The sequence below is a fragment of the Mandrillus leucophaeus genome, unplaced genomic scaffold (genome assembly GCF_000951045.1).
Source record: "Mandrillus leucophaeus isolate KB7577 unplaced genomic scaffold, Mleu.le_1.0 Scaffold204, whole genome shotgun sequence".
Taxonomy (NCBI): Eukaryota; Metazoa; Chordata; class Mammalia; order Primates; family Cercopithecidae; genus Mandrillus; species Mandrillus leucophaeus.
Genome location: NW_012102077.1, coordinates 2302753 through 2325075, shown reverse-complemented (window position 1 = coordinate 2325075; position 22323 = coordinate 2302753). Strand labels below are relative to the sequence as shown.

Below are 22323 nucleotides of genomic sequence, written 5' to 3'. Positions count from 1 at the left end.
GGCGCGGGCGCGGGGGACGCACGCGGCTCCGCTGTCCGACGTGGGGTTTGTGTTGCTTTGTCGCCGCTCTGTCCCCCAGGATCCCGGGGCCACCTGGGTGTCTGCTGTCTCGATAGGTGCTGGGTACGATTTTCCTCTTCGCGCTTGCTTGCTTTGTGTTTGTTAGGAGCCCAGCAGGGTCAACTTTGTGGTCTTAAGGTTTAGGGGTTTTAGTTCATCCCTCTGCTTTGAAAACCTCAGACGTGGGAGAAAAGCTATCAAAAGAAGGCAACATGAAAGAGGACCTCATATGTCGATCTTCCTCTGCCCAGTCAGCTTGTATTTAGGGACTATCACATTTCTGTCAGAAAAAAAAAAAAAAAAGAACAAACACACACGAGAAAACAAAACCTAAACTAAACAAACTTGAATTGAGCGAGCAAATAGACAAGGGAAGATTATTCGGTGCAATTCCCAGGAGCTTTTACAGATGTTTAAGTCATTCTGTTTTACATGCATTTAACTTTAGCCGCTGTTTTCAGCTTTCAGTTCTGGCGAAAGATGTTCTGATTTTTTTTTTTTAAACACATTAACACCTATTAGAGAACGTGGGTTTAGAATGTTGTTGGTGATCTAAATAATAAATGTTTCGTTTTGCCATTCCCCTCTATGTCAAAGGATGTTAAACGCCCACTAGGCAGAGAATGGAATGGGCACCACGATTGCATTTTCTAGACACTGGTTCTCCCGACAGTGGGATCCAGGATTTCCGCTCCAGAATAACTCTTGAGTGGGTCCAGGTGTTGGTGTAGGGAAGACGGAGATCTGGAAAATTACTGTAAGTGGGATTCTGGCGACAAATGCCTCAATGCATTCGTTGTAATTGAGTATGTGCAAAGGATTTTGCAAAGCCCGGTAACCAGGTGAGCAGGATAGGATTTCTGCTTTCAAGGAGCGTGCTTGAGAGCTTGCCTAGGAGAGACTTATGCGTAGGCTACCATGGAGGATCTCAGAGGAAGCTTCTGGCCTCCGGGCTTGGAAGTTCTCAGAGAGAAGCTGGCAGTTATGCTGGACCTTGAAAGGGAGGGGTTGGTTGGATTTTTGTGAGATGTGAGGGAAAGGATGTTCCCTGCTGAAGGAAAGGAAATTCACTTTCTACCCTTTTCCAAGAAATGATCCTTTCTTTTCTGAGAGTATTTACAAACCGAGAGATTTTCTTTTAAAAAAGTCATGAAATTCCTCTTCAGCAGTTGAAAGTGCAACATGCTTAACATCACCAGTAAAGCAAATGCAGAATACATTAGCACCTTTTCAACCAGTTTTTAGTGGCTGACTGGATGTCCTTCCACAACTTTTTTATATCCGTCCACAAGTGATTTGTCTTGTTAGACATTTCATTAATAGAAGCTGTTTGTACCAACAGGAGTAGAGTGGTATCAAGGAAGAGACTTGGATCAGTAGGTAGGACACCTAGCTTAGAGGCTTTGCCACTGACTGGGTGCGTTTTTGCCACAGTCTTGGGCAGATTATTTAACCTCTGTCGTTACAGTTTCCTGGAAGGGTGAGGGGATTAGATAGATGCTCTTTCAGAGCCTTCTAGCCCTACCATTTGATGTTTCTACGCCTAGACACGTTTAATGTATTACTTATTCAGTGACGTACTCTTAATTTCACATTCTAAATATCTGTTTGTGTGTTCTGTGAATGGATCAGCACTCTTATCCTGGCCATTGAATGTGAGAGAGTGATTACAACTACAAAGCTAAAATAACCTTATTAAGGCAAAATTCCATGGTTGAATTTTTTTTTTTTAAATGTGAGCGTAAGAAGCTTGATTTGCCAATCTTAATGTGTGTTTTCTTTAAAAAAAAGTTTTGTTGACACTGTTCATTTCATTTGTGACCAAAGAATAATATATACCTTATTATGTACATTGCACTTAAGCAATTGAATTCTGCTTTTAATTAGATGCTAGCAATTTAAAAAATTTGGTAATCTTGGAAATTCTTAAAGGCTAGTAAATCTTGGGGATTTGGAAATAAAAAAATGAAATAAGATGAAATTAGCTCATTGAAAAAGAAAAATTTAGAGGTACTTTCTATCAATGGCTCTGCCCTCTTTCTAAAATCTTGATATTTACATAGTTGTTTGCCAACCCCGATGGAAAATTATTTGAGTGGAATTTAGCATGGCATTACATTGAAAAAAACATGTCCATGGTACTACTACTTTTGGAGGTGATTTTTTTTTTCTTATTAGAAATTCAGGAGTGATGTGTCATGCATTATTCAAAAACTAAGACACCAATGTGTTGATGGGTTAATTGCAGTCTTGGTTAAGAGATGCTGAGGCAAAACCATGCGAATATTAAAATGTGTATCTGCTTTGGCTTCAAGACTGGTTTGTTTGAGGTTTACATGGGGTAACGTCATTTGGACATTACGAAAAGAGCATGTCTTTGGGTTTGGGTTGGCTTGGGAGGTGAGTTATGGATAGTGATCGTTTCCAGTTTTTGGAAATGAATTCTGACATGACTGAGGTTGAGTCAGACTGTAAAAAAATAATCTGGTGACCAAAATCTGTGGAGTTTAGTATGTGAATCAGGCTTATAGGAGGCTGGGGGTCTAGTCTGACCTTAAATTACTGCTGATGTGATTGTCACCATTTAGGGGTTCTTCCCGGACCATCTGGGCCAAGCAAAGAGGTCCTTGACTTCCCTTTGCTAAGGGTGGAGGTGTTTTCACTTTGAATATTGCCTCTCAGTTCTTCCTAGTTCTTTTACAGTTAAACCAGCCTGGCTTTCATTTAGGAGAGTACAGGATCCATGTGAAATTCTCCAGAGCATTTGTTCAGAGTGCCCATATCTTGACAGCTTGTGTTGTTTGTGATATTGTATGCAGACTTAGAGATTTGCTGGAAAGAATTTAAGTGGTGGCATTATTTTTTCAAAGAGTGTTTCTGAGTTACTTTGACCATCTTTCAAGGACATTTTTCACAAGCTCCAAATTAAGTAGTGTTGTAGTGACCGTTGCAATTTACAATGGAGAAAGAGGATAATTTGCAGCATGTAGTTAACAAGTTATTCTTAATTCCAAATTACCAAATGTCCATGCCTCATTTGAAAATAAGGCATAACTCATAACATTAATAATGAATCTTTGCTTGTGCTATCTTATTTATATAAAAATAGCACATGTCCCTGCAGTGCTTGTTTGCCCTACCAAAAGAAATGTTTTTCACTGCACCCAGAAGGTCAACAAACTTGGGCCCAGTTGGTGCCTAGTGGGCAGGGACTTTGTTGACACTTCAGGGCACAGAGGTGGCAGAGCATTTTCTCTCTTGGTGACAGCTGTGGTGTGAGGGATCCGCCCGCTCTTCTCCCCTTCCTGCATGTCCCAGCCAGGCTGTGGCCATGGAAGACCATTCACTCCTTGAGGCTTACTTTGCAGCAAACAGCCATATGGTTTGAAATTCCCTTTCCTCTGAGTATACATCAGTGAGATGAATCAGAATAATTTATACATGTTGAAGGACATTTTTAAAAGATTATTATTGGAGTTAGGGATTTAGGATAACTGGGAAAATTAACATTTTGACCTAGGCTGGTGTTCTTTTCTTACATAGTATTTTCATGTGGCTCTTCTGAGAAAGCAGCCTTTTCTTTTAAGTTTCCTGTTAAGTCCTGATTTTGTTTGTTGTTGTTGTTGACACAAGATCTCACTCTGTCACCGAGGCTGGAGTGCAACGGTGCGATCTCAGCTCACTGCAACCTCTGCCTCTCAGGCTCAAACGCTTCTCCGGTCTCAGCCTCCCGAGTGGCTGGGACCACAGATACACGCTACCGTGCCCAGCTTAATGTTTGTATTTTTAGTAGAGACGGGGTTTCATCATGTTGCCCAGGCTGGTCTCGAACTCCTGAGCTCAGGTGATCTGCCTTCCTTGGCCTCCCAAAGTGCTGGGATTACAGGCATGAGCCACCATGCCCGGCCAAGTCCTAACTTTTGGAAAACGCTTGTTTTAAGTGATATTTTCCAGGCATGAGGCATTTTTACAATCACAGCTAATATTTATTGAGTTCTTACTTGGGTTGTCTCCCTTAGTCCCCATGACAGCCCATGAGGTCAGTACTGTCATTATCTCCATTCTGAAGTCGGGAGAGGTTAACCTACTCAAGATCCCACAGTGAGTAACTGGCAGAGCTGAGACTTTAAACTCAGGTCGTCCAAGTTTCTTAACCACTGTTCTGTTTTTATGTCTGAAAGTTAGCACTGTATGTTGCAGAAACTGAGCTCTTTGGCTCTAATATTTAGATTCTTTGAGTCTTGGAATCTGAATATTAGATGACTAATTCATCATCAACTATTATTTTATACATTTGTTGGCTTCATAGTGGGACCAGATTTGTTGTTTGGCTCAAGAGATAGAAATGGTGTAATTAAACAACAACAACAACAAAACCCCTGGGGTGTCAGAAAGGATTGCTATAGGACCACATGTGAGGAGTTCCACGTAGTTATATGTCATTAACTAGAATTCACAATAAAGCAGATCAACAAATTAAAATGGAACGTAAGGCTCACCTATTTTAATTTCTAATTGCATCACCTTAGAGAAGTGATCTCGAGGCTTCAACCACAGTGGGTGTTGACACAGAGAAGACTGCTTTTCCTTGTTATTTCTTCCCATGAGCTGGGGCTTAGAGGTTGTTGAGAAAAGGAGCTTGAAACAATAAGGAGGAGGATGGGGAATGAGCCCAGGGCATTCATAAGATCAGGCGGCAGCTGCTCCCTGTTTCCCTGGCCTTCTGTTCTCAGACCTTTGCTAAGAAAAAGTGAATTATAGAAATGGAGCAGCTTGGTTTTCTTATGCCTATTTGGTCTGTGGACAAGAGAAGTAGAAAATTGAAATGGAAGCAGCTATAGCTTCTTTTGTTTGGCCTCTAGGAGATTACTGGTTAAGGGCTAGTGGAACTGCTTTTCTCTGTGTATGGAAACTTACATGCTTTTTTGAATGTAGATTTTCAAAAATGTACTTTCCAAGAAGTTATTTGATAGGCACAGTTTTAGATTGAGTCATAGAACACTGGGAGAGGGGAAATTTAGGTTTAAGAGTGATGGCACAGACGATGCCATTAGATGGTTGCTGTCTTTGTGACTGTATTATTTTCTGGCAAAGTTATATTGGAAAAATGTTGAGAAATTGACAGCAGGCTTTGTGATCTTCCAGTGTCTCCTCTGGCTCTGCCTTCATGTCCCTACAAGGTGCAAGTAGTGAGTGTTTCAAGAAGCAAGATATTTCTTGAGTCTGAAACTTTGTTTGAATATCAGAGTTCCTTTTGGGCAGATTTTGATGTTTTGCCGATTCATTTCTAGTGGCTACAGAAAGTCTGAGAGCCGCCTTCCCCACCTACTGATGCTTATTTCTCTCTATAAAAATCTCCCTTGGCTGGGTGCCGTGGCTCACACCTGTAATCCCAGCACTTTGGGAGCCCAAGGCGGGCGGATAACCTGAGGTCAGTGGAGTTCGAGACCAGCCTGGCCATCACGGTGAAGCCCTGTCTTTACTAAAAATACAAAAATTAGCTGGGCATAGTGGCAGGTGCCTGTAATTCCAGCTACTTGGGAAGCTGAGGCAGGAGAATCGCTTGAACCCAGGAGGCGGAGGTTGCAGTGAGCTGAGATCGTGCCATTGCACTCCAGCCTGGGCAACAGAGCGAGACTCCCTCTCAAAAATAAAAATAAAAATAAGAAATCTCCCTTGAAGAAAGGTTAACCATTGCTTTCCATGAGCTAATATCTGAAAGTATCAAGGCAGAGACTGAAGTACAGATATTATTATGCTATTCATTTGTTCTTTCAGCAAATATTAAATGCTTACCATGTGCTGAGCTCAGTGTACGCTCCAAAAAACCTTGTCCACTGACCTTGGCAAACCTCACTTGGATCATACTAGTGTGAGTCAAACTTCACAATCAGCAAATACTGAAACTGCAGTACCTAGGAACTCAGAACTTGTGAACTTGGTAGAATCGATGCAGTTATTGCCTGAATCAGCATTGTTCAATAGAGCTTTTACTATGATGGAAATGTCCCATATTTGCCCTGTCCAATAAGATAGTCAGTAGCTACATGTGGCTACTAAGCATGTGAAATGTGGCTAGTGAGATTTAAGAACTGAATTTTAAATTTTATTTAATTTCAATAATTTAAATAGTTTCAGGCAACTAGTAACTACTATATGAGACAGTGCTACTTTACAGCAAAAGTGCTTTTTTAATAGATGGCATTATCTGTCCTGAGCTGTCATTTCTCTCCCTCTCTTTATTTATTTATTTTTTTTGAGACGGGGTCTCACTCTGTCGCCAAGGCTGGAGTGCAGTGGTAAGATCTTGGCTCACTGCAACCTCTACCATGCGCTCAAGCAATTCTCCTGCGTCAGCCTCCAGAGTAGCTGGGACTACAGGTGTGCACCACCACGCCTGGCTGTTTTGTATTTTTAGTGGGTACAGGGTTTCGCCATGTTAGCCAGGCTGGTCTCGAACTCCTGACCTCAGGTGATCTGTCCCCATCAGCCTCCCAAAGTGCTGGGATTACAGGCGTGAGCCACTGGGCCCGGCCGGTTGCAGTTGACTTTTTGTTGCAAGCTGTGGATGGTTCCCTAATTTCTAGCCCTCTTTGAATCTGCCTAGCATCACAGTGAATATTCAGGTGAGCGGTGCTGCGTATCAAAGCTAAGGTGTTTTGGGGACACCTGCAGGGCTGTCTGGGAGGCCCAGTTGATTTTCACTGTAGATGAAATTGACAGGAAAAATGCCTGAATAGCATCTATATTGACAAGGATTGTGCTAAGTTTTAAAGATAGATAAGTGAAGGTGCCTGTGTCCCGTGGTTAGAAATAAGGAACACTCTAATAAGGCAGTGGAACGGAGACAAAGGTCGTACTCTTTATCCCCAAATACTTTGTCGTGACAAGTCTGGAAGGTAGACAGTCACATTCGCAGGCTCCAGGATTTCTTCAGAGTCAGCCATGTAGGAGTAATCTTGAGGATAGCAGTGTGAAATTCTCATGGTTAGACCTCTGTTGAAATACGTTTTAATTTTGAGTTTTGTAATTTGTGGTGGAAACACAACAACATCAAGGCATAAAGACAACATGAAAACACAACATAAAAACATCAAATGCAAAAGCGTGGGGATAGGAAGAGGAGAAAGAATGACATCTATTTAGTATTTATTATGGGCTAGGTACTATGTGAAACATAGTATGTGTGAGTGTGTGTATGTGTGCATCTGTATGTATTTATATATTCTTTTTTTACTTTTTTTGGGATGGAGTTTCGCTCTTGTCACCCAGGCTGGAGTGCAATGGTGCGATCTTGGCTCGCTGCAACCTCCGCCTCCCGGGTTCAAGTGATTCTCTTCCCTCAGCCTCCTGAGTAGCTGAGATTACAGGCATGTGCCACCACACGCAGCTAATTTTTGTATATTTAGTAGAGATGGGGTTTCCCCATGTTGGCCAGGATGGTCTTAGACTCTTGACCTCATGATCTGCCTGCCTCAGCCTCCCAGAGTGCTGGGATTACAGGCGTGAGCCACTGTGCCTGGCCTATATATCCTTTATAGTATTGAAAGGTAGGTGGTGTCTCCATTTTCAGAGGATGAAATTGAGGCTCATGGAGATAAAATGGGATCCTTTTTTAAAACAACTTTGTTGAGATATTCACATACTATACCATTCACCCCTTTAAAGTGTACATTCATTGATTTTTAGTATGTTCATTGAGTTGTGCACCCATCACCATAGTTAATTTTAGAGCATATTCATCACTTCAAAACCAAAGCCCAGGCCAGGCACAGTGGCTCACACCTGTAATCTCAGTACTTTGGGAAGCCAAGGTAGGAGGATCTCTTGAGCTCAGGAGTTTGAGACCAGTCTGGGCAACATAGTGAGACAGCTTTAATAGCAAAAAAATTTAAAAATTAGCTGAGTGTGGTGATGTGTACCTGTAATTGCAGCAACTCAGGAGTCTGAGGCGGGAGGATTGCTTGCGCCCAGGAGGTTGAGGCTGCCATGTGTCGTGATTGCATCACTGTGCTCTAGTCTGAGTGACAGAGTGAGACCCTGTCTCAAAACAAAACAAAACAGAACAAAAGCCCCCCAAAATTCCGGTCTCATAAGTTGCCACCTCTCCCTGTTGCTCCTGTCCCTCATAACAGGCAACTACTAACCTGTTTTCTGAGTCTGGATTTTGCTGTTCTACATATATCATGTAAATGAAATAATACAAAATATGGCCTTTTGTAGCTGGCGTTTTTTCTCATGTTTTCAGTGCTCATCCATGAAGTAGCATGTGTTAGTACTTCATTGCTTGCTACTGCTGAATAGTATGCCATTGACTAGGTGGGTCACATTTTATTTACCCATTCATCAGTTGATGTGTTGTTTCCACTTTTGACAGTTGGAAATCATGCCATTCTGAACACAAGCGTACAAGTTTTGTAGCCATTCTAGTGGGTGTGAGGTGGTATCTCATTGTGGTTTTGCTTTTCACTTCTCTAATGACTAATGATGATGAATATAATTTCATGTGCTTATTGGCTGTATTTGTCCATTTTCACACTGCTAGTAAAGACATTCCTGAGACTGGGCAATTTACAAAAGAAAGAGGTTTAATGGAATTACAGTTCCACATGGCTGGGGAAGCCTCACAATCACGGTGGAAAGCAAGAAGGAGCAAGTCATGTCTTACATGTATGGCAGCAGGCAAAGAGAGAGCTTGTGCAGGCAAACTCCCATTTTTAAAGCCATCAGATCTCATGAGACTCATTACAATCAAGAGAACAGCATTGGAAAGACTCACCTCCATAATTCAATTACCTTCCACTGGCTTCCTCCCACGACACATGGTAATTGTGGAAGTTACAATTCAAGATGAGTTTTGGGTGGGGACACAGCCAAACCGTGTCATTGGCCATCTGTGTATTTTATTTGGAGAAGTGTCTATTCAGATCCTTTGACCGTTTTTAAATTATGTTATTTGTCTATGTACTGTTAAATGTTAAGCATTGTTTTTATATTACGGGTTCAAGTCTCTTATCAGATATATGCTTTGCAAATAGCTTCTCTCCTTCTGTGGGTTGTCTTTTCTCTTTCTTCTTCCTGACCTTCGAAATAAGTGAGGTTCTTTATCTTAAACAGAGCACCAGAGGGTTTAGCACAGTTCTGGGCCCTCACATATTTTCCAAAGTGAGTTAACAAAACTTTAAGTATGATGACTTGTGTAACGAATATTGTTTTTTAAATATCTGGTTGGAAGAAGGATGGAGATTTAACCTTTGCCTGAGCTATTTGAGAGGGACCAGAAAGCTCTGAGGACTTGAGACTCTTATATATACTGAAAGGAAATTTTGGAAGCCAGTTCTCTGAAGACTTTTATGTATAGAAAATAGTGTTCTCCTCCTGGATTAGACAGAGAATTGCTTGAAAGAAGGACACTCTACCTAGAAGACCCTTCTTGATCTTTTTAGGTACTGTAATGTCATGATCTAAATAGTGTTTCCCAAACTTGTCTATCAAGAATTACCTGGTTTCAGATTTCTAGGGCTGCCCGAAGACTCTGGTACAGTGGTTTTGAAGGAGCAGTCTTCATAATCACCCCATGCGAGTCTTAAGATCGGAATGTTTGGGAAACTGATCTTACCTGGTAATAATGATGACCTTAGTGGTTGCCCCTAGAGCTTAATTAGTTCTCTTTAGTGGGTGTGGTCTCCAGTTGACAAACATCCCTCATCAGGGAGATTACAAGGAGCTAATCAGGCCAGTCTGGCTACGTTGCTTACCTCATCACTGGGTCTTGATCCAAGACAACGCAAGTCCCCCACCCCCTCACCCCCTGCCAATGTGGTAGAGATGGTTCATAAAAATTTAAACCAGGCTCACAGACATTTTCAAGTTTTAAGGTTGCCACCACTCTCTTGGGAGGAATCTTCCCTCCTTCTTCCCTCCTCTTTTAAAATGTGTTCATATTTTCTTACCATTGCTGAATCTCTGGAGGCCTCCCATGGCCACTCAGATCTCCATGAAACTCAATGGGGAGAAAAGGGCATGGAAAGAAAAATAGACACCTTACATAATCTCTACACTTTGCTTGTTTTATGTGGTTGATTAGGGTCTCCTGAAGAATTTCAGGAGAGTGAAAAGTGTGGAGTTGGGAGGGGGAGACTCACTTACCTGACCTCTTTATTTTTATTTTTTTAAAGACGGGGTCTTACTGTGTTGCCCAGGCTGGAGTACAGTGACTACTCCCAGGCACCATCATAGCTCACTGCAGCCTTCAACTCCTGGCGTCAAACAATCCTCCTGCCTCAGCCTCCCAATTAGCTGGAGCTACAGGGGTGCCATTGTACTTGGCCCTGTTCTTCTCTTAAAGGATATTCTGTGTTACCAGGAGGCAGTGCAGCATAGCGGTTGGCGTGTGCCCTTGAACTGGACAGTCTGATTTGCTTCTATCTGTGTCACCTTGGGCAAGTTATTTTAACATCTCTGTGCCTCACTGCATCATTGTCCCATGGAATACCTCACTAACATTTAGTGGTTGGAAGGGGCTTAGACAGTTTCAGAAAGACAGTAAGTAGGCAGTAAATGTGACCTGGATGGTAGGTTATACTTACCTGAGTGGGAAGTGGAATTATTATTGCCCTTCTTAAAGTCACACACCCATTAAATGGCATAACTGGGCTTTCTTGTATCCTAGACTGTGATTGCCTACAGGTGTGCTTTATGGAAGCCAAGAGAAAAATTCTAATACACTCAGCCGTCTGTTTCTGTGGGTTCTGCATCATGCATTCAGTCAACCTCAGATCAAAATATGCAGAAAAATATTGTGTCTGAACATGTTTGGATATTTGTTTCTTGTCATTATTTATTCATATAACAACTATTTACATAGCATTTACATTGTATTAGGTATTATAGGAAATCTAGAGATGATTTAAAGTATATGGGAAGATGTACATATGTTATGTGCAAATGCTGCACCATTTATTGTTTTCAACTTTTAACTTTCAGTGTTTTTCTATAGAAGAACTGCACATAAAAGAGTAAAGAATTCATGCAGTCATGCCACATGACCATCACAACCAATCTTGATGGTACTCTTCAGTAGATACTGGTACTACTAAGTTGATAAATGCTTATTCCTTAAAAATTATACCTCGTCAAGGTGAAATAAATGCGATAATAGGAACAATAAGAACCGTGTGTTTGTAAATGCCTCAGGTCAAGCTCTTACATTTAGACCAGAAAGTTACACACCCTGGAACACCAGCAACTCACAAGGAAGATGGGGGAGTTGTCGCCTGCCTTCCTTGGAGGTCTTTAGGCTGGAAAAGTTCCATGTAGGTGTGATTTGCTTAAAGATAGAGATATAAACTTTATGAGCTCCCAAAGTCACTTTCTGGCCAACAGCTTTAGCAGTTCTAAGAAGGAACAGTTTCATTTTGCTTTCAAGGGGTGTTCCTTTTCTGTGTCCTAAGGCGGGGTGATCAGTTAGTGAGAGAGGATGATGTGTTTGCACCAAGCTGCTAGCGGAGGTGAGTGTGGCTCAGCTCCAATCCTGACCCTTCTCCCCTTGTCTAGTGAACCTCAGCCAGTGCAGGGTACCCGGGGAGGGTCACTGGTAGTCGGCCTGAAAGGCAGTGTTGGTGGCTCTCACATATTCAGGCGTCTTCTTGTGCCTTGTCCACAGTTTCCGGGGGCTGCTGGGGACACCGCAGGAAGTACTGTCTGTCAGCGATAGGGAGGCTTCTGCTCCTTGGTGAATGGTTAGATACTCTTTGGTCATCCTGAGAGGTCTGGATCCTGTCATCTGAATACCTTCCTTCTCTGAGCCCGGGGCTGCTGCCTCCACCAAGGCTGAGGCTGGAGCTTTCTTTGAGATCCGAGACACTGGAGCAATTAAAGATTTTTCCATGTGCTCGATTCTTCCTATACAGATTTGATGCTTTGGGTTCAGAAATCTCCACTTGTTAGCCAGCCAATCAGTCAAAGCAGAAAATTTCTAAAGGCCTTTGTACCAAGCAGCGAGATCAGGCAATAGGGTCAGGCAATGAGACAACTGCCACTCGTCCAGAGACGCTGTAACTAAGGTCTAAATACGATCAGTGTGTCAACATAGGCGCATGGACTGTAACAAATGTACCTCTCTGGTGGGGGTTGATAACAATGGGGGAAGCCGTGCACGTGTGGGGACAGGAGGTGTATTGAAAATTTCCTCACTTTCAGTTTGATTTTACTATGTACCTAGAACTACTCTAATAAATAGTCTATGGGCCCGGGCAATATAGTGAGACCCCACCTCTACAAAAAAGAAAACATTTAGCCAGATGTAGTGGCACGAGCCTGTAGTCCCAGCTACTTGGAAGACTGAGGAGGGAGGATTGCTTGAGCCTAGGAGGTCAAGGCTGCCGTGAGTTGTGATCACATCACTGCATTCCAGTCTGGGTGACAGAGCAAGGTCTTATCTAAAACAAAAAGAGTCATTTTAAAAAGATAATACACGTGGAAGCATTTAGCCCCGTGTTTGTGTGCAGCAAGTACTCAGAAAGTTTGCGCTTAGTTCCTTCTTCCTCATTACACCACTTTATATAAGAGATTTGAACACCTTTGAATCCCCAAATCTATGACCAATCCCCACTTCTTCCCCACTTTACCGAGGGATGACTATATGTGGTGCTTTGGCCCAGGGTACTCATTCAATATGTTTCTTTAGTGAATGAGTTAAACCCCACAGGCTGTTACATAGCTAAGTACAGGAACCCTGCTAAGAACATACGGGCAGAATAGGTGCTCTGACATTTAGCCTTGTCTGATGGCAAAATATAATTTCCTGAGTCAGCAGGATTTCTGGCCTGATCACTTTTTTTGCTATTGGCTTCACGGTGGCTTCGTCTCCTATTTTGGAGACATGGAATTTTCGCCATTCCCTAGGCTGCTTTTAGAGCTTCAGATCTGTGACTTTCATTAATAGCTCCCTTGCAAATGGCAATCTAGGGCATAAAAGATAAGAGTAATGTGTTACTGTGGATTTCTTCCTCCAGCTTTTTCCCTTCTGGCAGAGACTTCTGATAGAAGTAGATAAAGGTGTGGGCTGTGTTCACCTGGTGTGATGTAACGGTCTCAGAGATCTGTTTCATTCATTCTTTTGATTTTATCGGGGTTTTTTAATCACTCTTTTTTTTTTTTTTGGGACAGAGCCTTGCTCTGTCAGCAAGGCTAGAATGCGGGGTCATGATTCTAGCTTACTGCAGCCTCAGACTCCTGGGTTCAAGTTATCCTCCCACCTTAGCCTCCCAGGTAGCTGGGGCCACAGGCACACACTAACATGCCTAGCTGTTTTTGTATTTTAATTTTTTGTAGAGATGGGTTCCCAACATCTTGCCCAGGCTGGTCTCAAACCACTGGTTTGAAGGGATCCTCTCATCTTGGCCTCCCAAAGTGCTGGAATTACAGGTGTGAGCCACTGTGCCAGGTCATGTTGTTTCATTTTGGGTGCAATTCTTCCTGCCTTCTCGGTGTGGCTTGTATATCAGTTGATGACCTCTCATGTCGCTGTATCCTGCTTGGGAAAAAAAGTCTAATAAAATATAATATCATATTCTAAAACTGGAGCTTATGTAAAGATGATACAGTTTATAGATTTAAAAGAACTTGATAGGCCTAGAGGAATTAAAGCCAAAATTTTAGAAGCATTACTAAAACAAATATATCTGTGATTAGTCGGTGAGAAAATTTTATCATTTATAAAATCATTAAGTAATGATTCAGAGGAAAGTTCAGTAAGATTCAGACGGGAGTTAGAAAGATAATGGTAATTCCATTTTTTAAAAAAACTTGGGTGGTGTAGTATACAGAGGTATTTCCTTCGTGAGTATTTGTATTTTATAAATACTTTGTAAAGTTTTATTTTGTCTCTATTTAGTAAAAATAATTTTAAAATAAAAAATTTGTCAGTAGAATTCTCTTGTGACCATTTAATGGCTTCTTTCTAAAGCATTCCATTTAGCAATACACCTCTCTCTCATTATGCCTATGTTTGTTTTACATAATATTTAAGTTACATAATTTTGGTAGCAAGTACAACCAGCACAAATCCATTCGGGTGCAAACACAACTGAATCTTGGTAATCACCACCTCAATCTTGTGGGCAGAATTTCATGAGCTTGCTGTAGTCTTAAGACTTGAGCACCAGGTACTGATTTTTTAATTCTGTTTCTTTATGTGTTACCAGCGGCAAGCAGCAGACATGAATAGGCATCAGCCAGAATGTCTCACAGGGTAACTTGTGTCACCCTGTGAGACATCCTGGAGTTGGTTAATTGGAGGGTGGTTAAGAATTGCTGCTATATACATAACTTCAGAAACGAAAGCAAAGCTGTTACGGTCTAAGAAATAAAAAGGGATATTATAAGGTAGAGACATTAGGACATTCTTTCCATTTTGTTCTAAAATCACTTTTGGCATTTATCTGCCTCACATCACTTAGGTTGTGTACAAAGTTACTTCCTTCCTGAATAATTTATTTCTACATCTGAAATGTTTGCGGAAATTATTTTGCTTTCCTTTCACCTGGAAGATAATTTTAGGTTTTTAAGAAATATGGTTTATAAAAATAGAACCCACCATATCTATGTACTGAGTGAGTGAATTACTAAAGTGTAACACAAACATTTTTTCTGTCTTGTACTTGAGTCCAGAAGTTCACTGAAAATGGGTTGCACCTGGAATTTATGTATCATTACAACTATGAAGTGCTTTGTACTTTGCATCATAATTTCTCTTTCATCTAAAGAAATCAAAGTCCATTATATTAGCCTGGCTGCTTTCACCTGCTTGCAGAAAGGGTAGATGTTTTGGGACTCTTTTTGTTTTTTTTTTTTTTTGAGACGGAATCTCGGTCTGTCGCCCAGGTTAGGGTGCAGTGGCGCGACGTTGGCTCACTGCAACCTCTGCCTCCCACATTCAAGTGATTCTTCTGCCTCAGCCTCCCGAGTAGCTGGGACTATAGGTGCATGCCACCACACCCAGCTAATTTTTTGTATTTTTAGTAGAAATGGGGTTTCGCCATGTTAGCCAGGATGATCTCAATCTCCCAACCTTGTGATCCACCTGCCTTGGCCTCCCAAAGTGCTGGGATTACAGGCGTGAGCCACTGTGCCTGGCCCAGGACCCATCTTTTAAATGAGCTCTGGTGAAGCAGGGTTTAGGGTTTTGAGAAAGCCTAGGACCCTTGGAGTGTTTCAGGGCATCTCTCAGTTGAGAGAGCTTTTTCTTTACAATGGGCCAGGTTTTGTATAAGGTTAATTTAATTATCAAATTGGAGCAGCTTTGTCCTTTCCACGATATCTGAATATATGTGCATACCAAGTGACTTATTTAAAATACAACTCTTTTAAAAGGCGATGGGGCATACTGTAATAGGTCATATGCAGTTCTGTGTCACAGTCACTTTTCCTTCATTCATACATCCATTCAACAAATAGTTTTTGAGTGTCTTCTATGAACCAGACATTATTTTAGGTTCCGGGGATACAGTGGTCAACAAAACAGACAAAAAAAAAAAAAAAGATAGAAAAATCCTTGTTCTAACAAGGTAAGACAGACTGTGTATGAGTTGTGTGTGTGTGTGTGTGTGTATGTGTGTGTGTGTAGTGTGTTGATAGTGTGAAGCCCTTCAGGGAAAAATAAGGCGGAGGAGGGAGTTTGGAAGGGGTGCAGTTGCAGTTATAAATGGGTAGCCAAGGATGACCCTGTTGAGGTGTTGCATGAGGAAAGACCTGAAGAAGGAAGGTAAATGCACTGGGAAGAGGGCACAGCAGGTGCAGAGCCCTGAGGCAAAGCCTTGCTTCCTCCTTTCCAGGAACAGGGAGACCAGTGTGGCTGGAGTAGAGTGAGCAGTGGGGTCGGACGCTGTCGCCAGGTCCTGTGGGGCCTTGTTGCTATTGCAAGGGCCTCGGTTTGGACTGAGAGTGAGCAGAGAAGCCTGTTAGAGAGTTTCGAATAAAGATGGGACATGATCTGGCTTATGTTCTTGGAGGACATGCTGCTGCTATGTCTCATGAGAATAGACTGAAGCGGGGAAGGGTGGAAGCAGGGAAACCAGTTGGGAGGCTCTTGTAACCTAGGTGAGCGAGGGTGTTGGCTTGGACCACCATGGTATGTTTTGAAGGTTGAGTGGGATGGATTTTCTCATTGTCTGAATGTGGGATGTGGGTGGAAGAAAGCATGGGTGACTTGGCAAAATATTGACCTGTGCATCTTGAAGGATGGAGGTGCATTCACTAAGATAGGGAGAGGCTGATTTTGGAGGAAGGATCAGGAGCTCAGTCATGGAGCTGTCTAGTAGGCAACTGGATATATTTATCTGGATTATAGAGGAGGGGGCTGGGTTAGAGGTAAACATTTGAGAGTTGTCAGAATATACAGACTGGATGAAATTCACAGGGAGTGAGTGTCAACAGAAAGGAAAAGAAGTTGAGGGCCAAAACCTGGGCTACTTCCGCACTGAGATTGAAGAGATGAGAAGGAACCAATAAAGAAGAATGAAGGAAAGCAGTGAATGAGGGAAATAAAGAGAGTACAATATCTGGCGAGCCAAGTCAAAAAATGGCTTCAAGCAAGATGAGTCAGATGCTCCCAGGAAGTAAAGTAAAATGAGGGGCAAATGAGATTTGACCCAGGGATGTAGCAATGGAGATGTCATTGGTAAGGTTGATAACCAACTGGGATTATGGTGGAGTAGTGGGGACGAAATGTTGATCACTGAGGATGTAAGAGAGAGCAGAAGTAGAGAAACGGAAACATGAAATGTCGAAAAATATTGCAAAGATTTTTGCTGTAAAGACAATGTGAGAAATGTAGCTGCAGGGAGAAATGGGGTCAAGAGATGTTTTAAACATGCAGGAAGTAACAGCATGTTCGAATACCAATGGGAAAGACAGTAAAGAGGAAAAAAATACAATCCTTCATGTAATAACATAATTCCCAAAGGACCTTTGGTGTAGTTTAAAACAGCCAAAATCATCTAGCTTACTGTTGTAAACACTAATTTTTGTTAATGCTGTTGATTTTTTCAACACAAAGTCCTTATCTTCCCATCTCCATCAAAAATAAAAACTTTTTCTTTTGTCTGAGCCTTTAAATAAATGTCTTTTGGGTATGAATTGTGTCTGCTCATCTTGTTCCACCTAAGTGAGTCCCTAGTTCTGTTAATAGTTATGCAATATGGGCCGGGCGTGATGGCTCACACCTGTAATCCCAGCACTTTGGGAGGCCGAGGCGGGTGGATCATGAGGTCAGGAGATCGATACCATCCTGGTTAACACTGTGAAACCCCGTCTCTACTAAAAAAGTACAAAAAATTAGCCGGGCATGGTGGTGGGCGCCTGTAATCCCAGCTACTTGGGAGGCTGAGGCAGGAGAATGGTGTGAACCTGGGAGACGGAGCTTGCTGTGAGCCGAGATCACACCAGTGCATTCCAGCCTGGGTGACAGAGCAGTCTTGAGGGGGAAAAAAAAATAGTTGTGCAATATGCATGGATCTGAGGTACACTCTGTCCACATGTTTTCAGTAACTGATGACTTCTTTAGATCTCATCTGAGGCACAGATTCCCCACTGTCCATTAAGCATGTATAAGATCGCATTTTCCAAGAATTTATTCAGTCAACTAAATGTTCATTGCATGCATTAAACATAAAAGTCCACTTGTTTCCAGGTAGCAACCACAGGGCAACAGATGGGTTATAAGAGTAAGAATTTAAAGATACCGGTGTCCTTGGACGTTGTGTGGATGACCAGTTGTTTCTCAGACATTACTGTGGAAATCACCTGGGGACATTGTTGAAATGAAGATTCTGATTCTTTAGTTCTGGAGTGGGGCCTGAGATCTGCATCTTTAACAAGCTCCTAGGTGATGCTAGGGATGCTGGCCGTGTCCCTACCCAAATCTCATGTTGAGTTGTAGCTCCCGTAATCCCCACATGTTGTGGGAGGGACCTGGTGGGAGGTAATTGAATGGTGGGGGTGGGTTTTTCTCCTGATGTTTTTGTGATAGTGAGTAAGTCTCATGAGATCTAATGGTTTTATAAAAGGCAATTCCCCTGCACATGCTCTCTTGCCTGCCACTATGTAAGATGTGCCTTTGGCCCTTTGCTTTCCTCCATGGTTGTGAGGCCTTCCCAGTCAAGCTGAGCTGTGAATCAATTAAACCTCTTGCCTTTATAAATTACTGAATCCCCTATAAATTACTGAATCCCCGGCATGTCTTTAATAGCAGCGTGAGAACAGACTAATACACTGGCACACCACATTTTGAGTAGAAAGGGATCTTAGGGTAATACTTCCTGGCTTATTTTTTCTCCTTAGATTTTGCTTCTGCTCTTCCTCTACTTCTCTATTATTGCCACACTGGGCCTTTTCCAACAGGAACTTTCAGACTCAGAACAGCAATACATTGTTGTAGCATTTGTTGATAGCATTTCAGTGTCTTTGCTTTCCACTCTTTGCATTTTTATTGATCTTTGCAAAAAAGCTACTGGCGTCTGGGAGTTTTGTTTAGTAATTAGATAGCTGAAGAGACTCTAGGCCAAGTTTCATTTGCATTATGTAGGGAAGGCCAGACTTCTGGGTCTCATTTACATCCCAAGGCCATGTTTGTCCTAGACCTCTGAGTACATGCTTTGGAGCTGTAGGCAAAGTCCCAGTACTGGGGCCAATTTGCCAGTTCAGTTGTCAGCTTTTAAATTCTCTGGATTCCTACTTGCTAAGGCTAAATCTCTTCAGTAAACAGCTCCCTTGCTGGAGGGCAGTCCTTTGGCTTTGTTATAAATACATTTTGTCAGCTTGTGGAAAATAGAATAAATCTTTGAAAGTCACCACTGGCTCATAAAAACTTCTTAGATGGCTCTAGGTGGCAAGAGGTACTTAAAAACTACCTATAAAGAGATATATTTTGGTGGGGGTTGCAGAAGAGTTTGAAATTAATTATATGAACTCTGAAAATTCCTGTAAATTCTACATTTACTTTCTGCTATACTTTAGACCATATATCTTGTCCTGAATTTAATGAGGCATGCTTTTCCAGATCTTCTGTATCGGTGCTATTCAATAGAAATATGATAAGAATTTCACATGTAAGTTTACATTTTCTAGTTGCCACATTTAAAAAAAGTAAAAAGAAATGAATGGAATTAGTATAGGTAATATATTCTCTTTAACCTCCTGTGTCCAAAATATAGTCATTTTGACAAAAGCTTAGTGATAATTTATATGCTTTGCTTGTACTTAGAAATCTGGCCTATATTTTACACTCACAGCACATCTGCCATCTTTCAGGTGCTAAATGGCCCCATGTGGCTGTCATATTAGACAGCACAGGTGTATATGCAGAGCAGCTGCAGCTATGACAAGCGCAGTTTTATTTCTTTATCTCATAATTTTCTGTTAATACCAACACATGATTTGCTATAGTGAGGCATATATGGTTAGTTAAGTATTAAAATAAAGATGTAATCTTAAAATCAACCCTAAAAACAAATGGATACTTGAAAAAATAGATAATTATAAATATGCAGAGAATACTAACATGTTGACTGACTTTAGCAATGGCTAACAGAGGTGAGGACTTATAAAAATTGAACATGTCTGAGACTTCCAGATAATACATTTTTAGCAACATTATTTAAGATAATTTACTACTCCCATAGGGTAGGTAGGTCCTGTCATGACTCACATTTTATAGATGTCATGCCTGAGACCAGAGAGGTTAAGTAATTTGCCTTAGATCACACAGTGGGTAAGTGGTAGATCTAGGATCCGAATGCTAGTCAGTCTGGTTCCAGAGCTCACTTCGTTCAACTATGTGCCAGACTGCCTTCTCAGCACATGTCAGTGATACATACATTTGCTTCATCTTTTAAATGGTATGATTGAGGGATAGCGCTCTTTAGTTGAAAAAAGTGATTGATATAATCAGATTATATTGATATAATCAAATTGTTCTGGAAAACTGAGGATAAATTAACTCCTTGAATAAATCATGTCCAGTTTGTCATTAATTTAAGTCTTAATTTCAGAGTTACTTTATCTTGGTTTCTGATTGATCTTCAATTTAAACTGAGACTCAGCATTTTTTCTGCCTATCCCTGATGTGGGGAAAAACAGCTAATAATGTATAAGGCAAACTTTCAGTGTTATTGAGAGCTAAAGTTTACAACTGAATTGGGGAGATAAGCTGTAATACTCATGAAATAGTATTACAATTTACTGTTACTAGCAATCACAGCAGCAGTAACCATTTTTTGAGAGGTTACTATCTGCCAAAGCTTGTGTTAAGACTTTACATTCATTATCTTATTTAACTGTTAAAGCAATGCTGTAAAGTTGGTTTTATCTTCATCAATAAATAAGTGCCAGAAACAGTGCCACTATACTCTGAAACAATGAGACTCTGAGAATTATTTTATTGGGTTCTGGGTGTCACCTTTAAAGGGGGACATTAACAGTGAACAGGTAGGTGAGTGGTCAGAAAAATCATATGATGTTAGGAGAGGTCATAGAACTGTGATCTTTAACCTAAGGAGAGAAGACTTAGTGGACGTAATCGTTATCAGTAAGTATTTGGAATAAAGAATATGATCTAAAGAGAAAACCGACTCTGGCAAAAGGAGTACACTCACTCTGTCTTTCTCTGAGGAATACAGAAAAGAGATTTGCAACATTTTCTTACTTTGGATTTTAATCCGAAATCAGAAAGAATTTTCGAACAGTTGTTTGAGAAACTAAACCAACTTCCTGTCTTGATGCGACGGGACAGAGACTAGGTCACTCCCTGGATATTCTGGATTAAATGATTGCATTTGGAAGATTTGGATTATACGAGGAATTAGGAATTGACCATTGGATGAGTTGTCCATGTCTGATTTTGTAATAAATTGTGTCCTTTAATCAGATTATTTTTATGATAGAAATAATTATTGAGTTGTTTTGTAAATTAAGTTGGAGATTGTGATTAATAGTACAATAATATAATATCAGAGCTCAGACAAACCTTAGAAATCTTGAAGTCTAATGTCATTTTACAAATCAGGAAACAGAGAGAAAGAAAATGAATTAAGGACAGAGTTGGACAAGTACTCAGGTGTTGACTTCAAGTCCACTACTTAAAAAAAAATTATGGTTTCTAATGGGTAGATGAAGAAGACTACATCATTTCTAGTACATTTTTAAAGGTCCTGTTGAATCTTCTCTAGAGTTAACAGAATGAAGTAGCCTGAAGTTCATTTGTTCTAATTAAGGCACACTTGAGTCCTTTTTGGTTATCTTATCTGAACTTGGAGTTCAGTCATTTTCCTAAAGAAAAGCTTTCAGTTTGTCAACTTCTTTTATTGTTAGTGTTTTATTTCCCTGGAAACTGCATCTTTTTATTGAAAGGATAAGAAAGGATATAGTGGCTCTCTGAATTTATCCATTCATTCAACAAGTATTTACTGAGGTGTGTGCTAGACACTTCCAAGCACAATTATAGGGTCATTAGCTTTTACTGTGAGATGAGAAACCATCAAATTGTTTTGAACAGAAGATTAGAAGATTTTTTTTTCTTCCAAGTATCACTAACAAGTTAAAAGGATTCCCTGGGAGTTTCAGCAAGCTATAGTCCCACTTGCCTTGATTTAATGAGACATACCTTTTGATCTCAGCACACAATTGGGATTAACTGCAGTTTGAAGTCTGCTCCTTATTAGTTATATAACTAAATTTACAATAAAGCCTGCAACTTTTTCCATAAAAACAGAGTATAAACCTGTTAAAAATGTTCTACCATATACTGGTTTGAAAACCATTCTGAATTCATGATGGAATTTGACTGACCTAGGTTTGATGGACAGTTTCACTGATGTTTTGATTTTGGGCAAATGTATTAATTTTTCTGAGCCTCAGTTTCTTTATTAGTACAATGAGGGTAAAACTTGTTACACAGGAGTGTTTTTGAGGGTTGAATGATTTAAGGGAAATCATGATTGTGAAATGCGCAGACCCATGTCTGGCGCATTGTCAATATTCAATAAAAGCACAGCCATTATTATGATAATTTAGTCAAGGGGATGTTAAACATGGGTAAAAGTTGTTTTGAAGCTAGATTGAGGGTTCTAATTCAGAGCCTTAATTTATTTTTAGTTTAGAGGTCAGACAAAATGTCTTTAATGCCTTTGTCTAAAGGTCCTGACATTGAAACAAGTTTTAAAATGACACCTCTATCTTAATTAACACTGTTTGTTTTGCATGTAT

The 22323-nt window shown here is 40.8% G+C and overlaps 1 protein-coding gene across 1 annotated transcript in view; it reads left to right on the top strand.

Annotated features, from left to right (window-relative positions):
• Positions 1-22323, top strand: part of PSD3 (pleckstrin and Sec7 domain containing 3) — a 594572-nt gene that overhangs the window by 78015 nt on the left and 494234 nt on the right. The gene's annotated exons all lie outside the window — the stretch shown is intronic.